Genomic DNA, 9240 nt, shown 5'->3' on the forward strand with positions numbered 1-9240 from the left:
TTCCTGCTGCAGTGAGGCTACATACCAGGGAAACAGGTTTTTTGGGGCGGGGGGTGGGGTGGTTCTATTTTTTGTCTGGCAATAATTCAGAGCTAAAGGAAGAAGAAAGCAATGAAATTTTTTTAAACCTCAAAAATTGTGTTTAACATGGGATGAGCATTTATGCTTTAGCAGTCTGTCTACCTGAAGCTGTGTGACTTCCTCCTGACTATGAAGGTTCCCAGGGTATCTTGTTCAGTTTTAATGTATGTTTTGAGAGACAGAAAACATGAGAGAATTTACATATATGCGCTTGGACATATAAGGTATATGGATATAGATTGCATGTGTATTTCAGTTTATTGTGTGCATGGAATACCACGTTCATAGGATCATTGTGAAAGTCATCTTGACTGATGCATCTCAGATCAAGTGTAGAAAGAGATGTGCATCCCTGTGGGTACCAGTCTGCTGCGTCAGCAGGTCCAGGGGGGATCTGGCCCGTGCAGTTGTCCCTCCTACCCAACGCGTGTGAGATGTCACAGAGGGACCACAGGACCTCCCTGAGCCACGCAGTCAGGCTGAGGAATGCAGCGTGGTCTGCAGCCCAGGACTCCGGCTGGCCGTGACCCTTGGCTGGTTTTGTGCGGCATCACCGCCTGACCTTGGTTCACTGTCACTGAGAAAGCTGCCGCTGAGCCGTGAGTGTCTGTAAACTGAAACTGTGCAATGTAAGAAGAGTAAAACCAGGCAGAACTGAAAGTGCTGAGCTGGTAAGAGTGCCTCAGGGATTGGGGACAGAATACTGACATGGAATCTATAAAACCTGAAGGAGAAAGCAGAGACTTAGAAGATGGCACCTCGGCAACTGTGAGGACATGTACTGATTTACTGGGGCATTTTAGCATGACTGAGATACTTTTCTTATAAAATATAAAGTCTGCAACACTAATAAAAAGCAACAGAAACCACCTCATATGCTTTTCTATTCTCTCCCCCTTTTCTTTTTCCAAGTTTTTTCTGCACTGTTCCTCATTTCCTCTTGTCTGCTCCCTCCTGACCTGTCTTGAGTGTCCAATCAGCCTCTGGTCAAAAGTGCCTCTTGATACCCTTTACCTCTTTGCCTTCATTTCTCTCAGTGAAATCACTTGAATCATATAACCCCCAAGGCACACTTGGCATGTTGTACTGTGTCCTCATTGCTCTTGACCCTGCTGTCCATGCTGGCACGGTGAGGTGGCCCATGTGGGCACCCAGCTTGGTATCAGGAATGAAGGTGCAAGAACAACTTTCCCAGCCCAGATGTGAGTATCCAGGGTTGGGGTAGGGACTAAGGGCACAAGAGACTCTACGCTATTGCTTACACAAGCGCCCAGATGAAAATAACTTTGTTTTCCATTCACAAGGATCACTGCGCTGCTGGACCTTTGCATAGGTCCCCCCCTTGCTGCCACAGCCAAAGCCAGCAGCTGTCTCCAGAAGCACACCACATTTCATATGTGGTAGAAGTAGACTCTCAGCTGCCTTTGGATCCCTCTGATTATAGAAATCATCTCATTTGGGGAGTGCCTAGTAGCCTTTATAGGCTTAATGTTTGGCTGTACTATGTGTATGAACAGATGGCATTCAGATGCAGTAAAGCTGTATTGAACTTGTGTTGGTTTTCACTTGGCGTCTGTGACCTGGCATGTGCTCTGCAGCTCCTCAAACCGAACTGGAGATGCCATGTCTCCCTGTCTCTGCATGGCTTTCATAACAGGCTTATTCCTGCCAGCACCACATCTCTTGTTACCAAGTTCTTCATCTCACTTCTCACACCAGGTGATCAAGCAAGCAGAAGGGCACTGGACTAAAAGGGGCTACCTGGATAATTTAAGCGGGACTGCAAGTATACATTGGCTCCATCCATTTTAATTTGGGGGGTGTGTGTTGTTTGTTTGAAATGAAAATGCAAACACAAAATTGTTGGCAATTTAGCTGTCCCTGAAATGTCAGTTCTGAGGACCAGGTTTGAAATGGGTTTTATCTCTGATTTTGCTTAGAGTATCCATTTTGGCATATACTAAAAGTTACATTTGATTCACTAGTTTCAATCAGACTGATTGATAGATTTTTTTATTATGGTATATAATGGCATTGCATGGATTTCAGCTGTAACTTCAAATGCATGAATGATGCTTGCTACTTGCCAACTGATATTTAAAGAAAAACCTTAAAGGTTGGAAAATAGAAAAATTCAGGAAAATTAGAGATATGAATTGCTACTTGGAAGTGGTTAAGAAATTCCTTCAGCATATTCTTAACTAAAGAGAAGAATAAACAAGTGATGGATAAACCAACCAATAGGCAGGGGCAGAAGACAGGAAAGTGATTGTAGTGTTAGGAAGAAAGGTCATAACTCATTAATGTAGTGGGATTGTTTGAAGAAATGAATGTTATGGTATGCAAGGGGAGTGCAATAGCTTTTTAGAGCATTTGGCAAAATCTCAGATCAGAGTGCAATGTCTGTGATGCAGAGTAATGGAGTAAGTGGAAAGTTGGCTCATTGGGTTGATAATTGGGCAAAAAGCAGGAAACAAAAGGTAGCTGCGAAAAGGAACTTTTTTTTTTAATCTGGGAAGAAATTAGGCAGTTGTGTTGGAAGGCTGTTTATTACAGAGAAGGATGTGACCTCAATTTGGCATATAAACTTTGGTCTTGGATGCTTTTCCCTCTGCAGCCGTACAACAAAAACCCATGAATGTTAACTGCAAAGAGCAGTGAGACGTGATATTGGTGAGAGGTCTCCAGAGCTACAAAGTGTGAACTAGATTTAGGCAAAAGACGGTGAAATATATCCCATGAACTAACCTGCCAACTTGATTAAATCACTCAGGAACCTGGAGAAGTGGGTCTTCAGCCAGAAGGAAAAGATGAAGGTGCTCAGGAAGAAAAGCTTCCTAGTCGCACTCGGAGCTCCTGCTCTGGAGCAGCTGCTGCTGCCCAGGCTCCTCTACGCAAATCAGCCTGCGTTTGGTGTAAGCTGAACCCAGAAAGGTTGTTGGGCAGTCTACAATAGCATTGACTTTGGGGCATTTGCTAAACAGGCAAAAGGCACGTTTTGGAGAGAGACTCGCAGCAGTCCATCAACTGGAAAATAAATGATCCTCTTCTGCAGCCCACTCCATTATACCCCACTGTCCTTAGTTGCCTCTGAACTTGGATTCACTAAATTTTTAGATGCGTCTGGGCTTGGAGAACATCTGGTGTAGCACAAGGGAGAGCAGGTGGTCCTGTGCAGCCCTCTTTGCGTTCAGCCTTGTCCAAGAGATTGGCTTTTGGAGGAAGGGCAGAGATCTGGGGGCATATATGCAATTTATCAGTATTTTCAACTGACTGGGAGAAACAGCTACACCTGCTGCTCTGCCTCAGATGGGCTTTGAAATATAGGCATGCTGAAGGACTTATGAGTTTTTCTTTCATGATAACAAAAATAAGCACTTTGTTCTGGGATCGTTAAGGTTAAGGCAGTTTCCTACAAGCAATGATAATTCAAAGCAGTTTATGCCTTGCAATTGATACATAAATGAGAAGAGTATTTTTGGAAATGCTGGTTGCTTTTATTATTAGAAAAAAAGAAAATCACTGCTATTTTTCAGTTTGCTGAGTCTTTTGATACATAATTTCCAAGAGAAACACTTTGAGTTATCAGACAAAGGGGAAATAACTCATTGCTGTGAGACAAAATCAGTAGTCCCTACCTACTACAGAGTAACTACGAGAAATCTGCTTCTTGCCCTCGGAAGGAGTCCAGGTGCCTTTATGCCTCTAGAAGTCCAAACAGTGTTCAGCTGGGAACCAGGACCCAGAACAATGATGCAAAGCAAATGCCCATTGCTTTATATAGCCTGTCCAAGGGGAATAAGGGTGTGTTAGAGGGCTGGGAAGATGCCTGAACTCAAACTGCTGGTATGGGTGCCCTGATGGCAAAAAGACCCGACAAAGAGTAGCTCAGAGGCCGTGTTGGAAGATGCAGCTGTGAATGAACTCTCTGTGTTTGCCAGGCACTTTTAGAGAAAACTGGGAAGATTCACTCCTGATTCATCAAGGCTTTTGCAAATCTGCTGATGCCAAGCCTGACTCTGAGGTCTAGGAGAGGCCACGTGTCGCCCCTAGAGACTGTTGCAGCAACAGAAATAACGCGGCCTCCTCAGAGCATCGCTGACGTGGGAATTGGGGAACCCCACTGCCCTGCTGTGGGGAGCAGGTGGGTATCACCTCTGGGGCGAGCACGGGGCTGGGTCCAGCTTCCCAGCGCTGCTGCTGCCAGCTGCCCCATCCCGGCCCAGCCCCCTTCACCCTCTCCCCTTGCTGTGGGACCGCAGCTGCCCGGTGCCACTGTCCTTCCCCGCCACAAGTGGTTTTACCCGCACTGCTGAGAGCTCTTGAGCTAATTTGGGTATTTAAGGAAGACAGTAACAGGTATCTTAACAGTTAACAGATAAGGTCATATTTTGCTTTGGAATAAATATCTGGAATACAGTTTCCAAACTGCATTTAAAAATGGATTGCAAGAAGAAGCCGAATTTCCCTTGTAAATAATAAAAATGATGTTATCCATTGGAAATACAATCTGTAGCTTCACTGAAGCTCATTTATTTGAGCAGGCTATGGATTATTCTTTTCTTGTCCATCACCTGAACATCTGGGTGACTCTGTAATATCAGCGTCTTCATTGGTATAATGGCAGTAACAGTACTATTCATCTTTGGAAAAGTCCCTGGAATTTCAGAATAAAGGGTTCATTCAAGTGCTGGATTTTACCTTACATGATAGCTCTGCAGCCTGATTCATTTAAAATGAATCACAAAATTACCATGGTGTTCAGTGGGAGCGAGATTGGATTACTGCAAAACGCAGGCTGGATATTAGTTACATATTTATTAACTTTAAAATAATTATCCATGGTATTCCCCATTAACCCTTTCATTATTGTTTTACACGGGCTAAAAACCAGGTACCCCAACAAGTGACTGTATAAATTTGAACATGACCAGACATCATTCTTTCCAAAGCAATTAAAAATCTCATTCACTTTTTCCATCTCCCTCATGCTTGCTGGGTGTAATGAAGCTGAAAGACAACAAGGGACATGGTCGCTGGAGGTACTTGTCAAGCCTGTGACTGAAGCTACCAAAGTTCCCTATTAATATGACAAGTGAAAACTTGGGTAAAGAAATGCTACAGTTCCAAGGTCAAACATTCAGCTGCTAGGAAATAACCAAGTCATAACTTCCCAGGCAGCTTTAGCTCAGTCTCCCCATATACACCCTTTACAATACAGTATTTAATTACATCGTCACAGATAATACCCTCCTAATATCTATTCTGAGCATACGTGTATTTATGCAGCCCTAAAAACTGGGTCTTCATCTTCGTGCCTCACTGAGAACTTTGCATTAGAACCCAGCAGAGAGAGATTCGATCTAAACTCTTGATTTCCTGAAGTTTCAAAGGTGAAGGCAGCCTGGCATGCCAGCCTGGGCGAGGATAGCCGTGGGGGCCCCACAGCAGAGAGCGTGGAGCCACGTGTCTGTCCCATCTGCTGCCCCCTCACATTTCACTGGAAATACAGTGACCAAAGTGATGGCCCAGTGCTTCCCCAGCCCTACCGCCCCACTGCTCGCTGAGTAACCAAAAGCCTTTTGCCCAATTGGAAGCTCATCCTTGCTAGCTGAGGGTAGAGGATTTTATTTTGCTCCAGAGACAGGAAAAACGCAGTGTGGCTTTAAATCCTATCACGGGGGAAAGGTACAGAGCAGGTGGCCATACATGCTAAAGGAGGGTTTTGGACTAGGGCCGTGGCTGGTCTGAGACCAGGAGGTGTAAGGAAACCCCCTGCAAATTGCTGGGAATGAGAGTGGCTGAGCGGCTCTGCAGATCTCCCTTTCCCTTTTGGCAGCAGCTCATTAGTCTCTGTGTGGGGAATAGGTTCATCATGAAAAGCGAAGCCCTGCGCTGGCTGTTACCAAGCAATTACTCATGTCTGCCTCTGGGACAGCAGCTACCTTCTTCTTCGAGAAACACAGGAGATGACTTTCCATTAAGCAGTCAGTCTTGTTTACAGGAAAAAGCACAAAAAAATAATAGAAATAATCTACCGAGGCAAAATTGTACCTTTCTGATTTTTAAGCGAAAAACCTGAGGGAAGCTACTCGTGTAGAAAACACTGAAGATTTTTGGCTCAACCTAGGGAAAAAGAAAAGGAAAAAACCCAACAGTTTAAAGCCTTTTCTGTAAAGGATTTACCTTATGTTTTCAAAAGTAACAATAACCTCTCCAAATAGGTAGAAAAATGTCACTACTCGCAAGTTTGTGGGGGAACAAAGAGCTTGCCTATCTTTCCTTTCAAACATTTCATTGCTTTCAAGTCTTCTAGTTCCCAATTATTTCAAAAGGAAAGTTTGAAACAATGAATGTGTCCGTCCAATGCCCGGGTGATGCTCAGGGTGGTCCTGGCTGCGTGCGCTGGCTCGGGATTGCTGAAGACCTGTAATTGAAGCCATGCCAACAGCAGCGAGGTTGCACATCCAGCATCACACAGAGCCATCTGCAGTTTACCCGGTACTTCTTTATCTGGATAGAAGCACCATACGTGCCTAGGTCTCCATTATGCTCAATTTTGGGGTTCCTTGCAGGACACTGATGTATAAAAAGCTGGTTAGAAATAATGAACAGGATCAAATGGAAATGAACGGCACGGTGGTGAGAGGATCTGTCCTTTTAACAAGCGCTGGCAGTAACAGATGAAGCAAACTGGCCTTCCCTGGCTCTGCAGCTTGGCTGGGAAATTGCTCTCACGAGGGGGCCAAGCCCACAATAGCGAGGCAGCATAATCGCTCAAAAAACTAAAAATGCTGCTTTCCCAGAGGCCTTGCGTGGCACATGGTGGTGCAGAGCTGGGGAAATAACGTGCACGTTGCTCTTTCAGCCTCACAATGGTATTAGCTGGCTTTTCCATGGGTTTTGCTGACTTATCATATCATACTTTTTTAGCCTAAAGCAGGATCAAGGCCACAAAGACGCCGCAGCAGCCTGCGTTCTGCTCGGGAGAGCAAAGACAGCTCTAGCGCCGGCACCGCCCGGGGTGGGAGAGCTCCCGTCCCACGCCGGGCTTGGGGGCAGCTATGAATCTGTCATTAGGAGATCAGCTGTGCTCAGGGGCACGCTAGGCCCGGCTCCTGGGGGAAGCATCTGATTCATTTACCCTGGGCTAATAGCATATTGCAGATATTTTGCGGAAGACAGCTGAGCTTTTTGATGCCCCCTGATGCCTGAAGATCATTCTGTTCCTTTTGCCTTCACTGTACATGCCGGTTCCTCCATTGTGTTTTTGAGGGCAGGACCTGTCATCCCACAAGATATTGCTTGCTTTTGTACATCTGCCTCGTCTGAGAGAACTGGGATGTTGGTCCTTCTGAAGGCATCAGAAAATAGTCTTTCAAAGGGGCACCACTGGTTAAATAGGTTACTCTTTACCTAAGAGTGTGTAATCTGCTATAAGTGTTCATAAAACTTTGGATTAATGCCTGAAAATCGGTTAATGTTATTTTATTGTGGTTCTATTCTATTCTATTATTTTGTTTTATTTTATTTTATTTTATTTTATTTTTTATTCTTCAGCTTGCTCTTTTTGTTCCAACATAGCTCTTATGCACACATGTTACTATCAGTGTATCAGGATCAAAGAAAGAAAGAAAGAAACGCTATTGCTGTCTCTTTTCATCCTCCCTTAAGGATGCTGAGACTTAGTTTCTGATCTGGAGGGCACTGTCATTGGGAACGATGCCAAGTCCTTTTTTCATAGCACGTATGAGGCTGAAATTGCTCATCAAAATTCTTTCCCACCTTAGTGCCCAGTGTTTGCTGTGGGCTCCACTGTTATTTGTCTGTCTGTGTCAATACCGTCTGGCTGCTCCGCATCTTCGTCCTGGAAGGGCCTCGTTGTCCCTTTCTGACCCTGCCTTGGAATACTTGCAGGGTTGTGTTCAGGTGCCTTCCAAGTTTCAGCATCTTCCCTTTATGGATTTAATGGCCTCATCAGTTTTATCTGCTTCGGGTTTTTTTTTCAACTCATTTATCTTAGTTACATTTAGTTAATTGAGACTAATGTTTTGTTGAAAAATCTCTCTCTCAGTCCCCAAGCTGAGCTTTTGAAGTGAATAGATTTGAGTAAAAATTTGCAAATGACCTATTAATATTACCACAGCAAAGATACTCTCTCTTCACCCATCATTTCCACATTGGCCTAGAGGGGATTCCCTCTCCTGAACTGCTAATCAAATAGTTGCCAGCACCGCTTTCCCCTTTTGGCACAGCTGGGGCTTTATGTCTGTAAGCCTGATCTATTCCGACTGCTATACTAGAGCAGTCTTACTTCTGAAGATGAGACTGTCTTGTACTAGATTTTATCCCAAAAGAAAGGTAAACACATCTTCTATCTCCAACTCCTTAGTATTATTCTATAAATGAATCTAAATCCTTATTTGGCTCTTAGGTTTGGGTATCACCTGGAACAGTTTGGGAGCAGGAGGCAGAAGGAGTTTTACACATTAAGCCAGACCCACCCTCCTCTGCATTTCTTAGGAATGTGTGAAACTGTGATTAGATGCTTGACAGATCCCCACCGCTGCAGCCAAAGATGACGGCCTGAGTCACCAGCTCAGTGGCAGGGAAGCACCTAGTGACCTTTACGGAGTGTGTCTGTCATGCTGCTTATAAAAGGGCCCGTGGTTTTTTTGTGTGTATGGACCTAGTGTTCCAAAGTGCATTAAGATGCATCCATTTTTCTGTGTTAGGAGTAGTTTTTGGCGTTCCTTCAAAGCGGGGTGAGCCTGGATTTGTCTTGACTCCGGATTCCTCTGGCTGAGGATGCCTCTGCTCCCTCCCTCTCCAGCCTGGGTGCTGTGATATGCACTGTGCCAGGTCCCCGCGGGCCAGGCACCACGAGGGTTGGCTGCTCGGCTGCTCTACAGCTGCAGCACTCCACTGTCCAGCTGGAGGAATGCCATTTGTACCAGCTGAAGGTCTTCCTCAAATCTTCAGGGGCCACATCTTTCACAGCTCCTGACCATTTGTGTTTCCTGAATCGTGCATGAGTGAAGGATTAGATAAAAGTAGCAAGATGTTTGGAAAAAAAAAGAATCTACAGCCTACAGAAAGAAGAAGAATGTCACAATGTTTGGTCTTGCATTTGATGGATTAACTGGTCAAACTGCCAGT

Source organism: Egretta garzetta, unplaced genomic scaffold, assembly GCF_000687185.1.
Source record: "Egretta garzetta isolate BGI_Z169 unplaced genomic scaffold, ASM68718v1 scaffold142, whole genome shotgun sequence".
NCBI classification, from domain to species: Eukaryota; Metazoa; Chordata; class Aves; order Pelecaniformes; family Ardeidae; genus Egretta; species Egretta garzetta.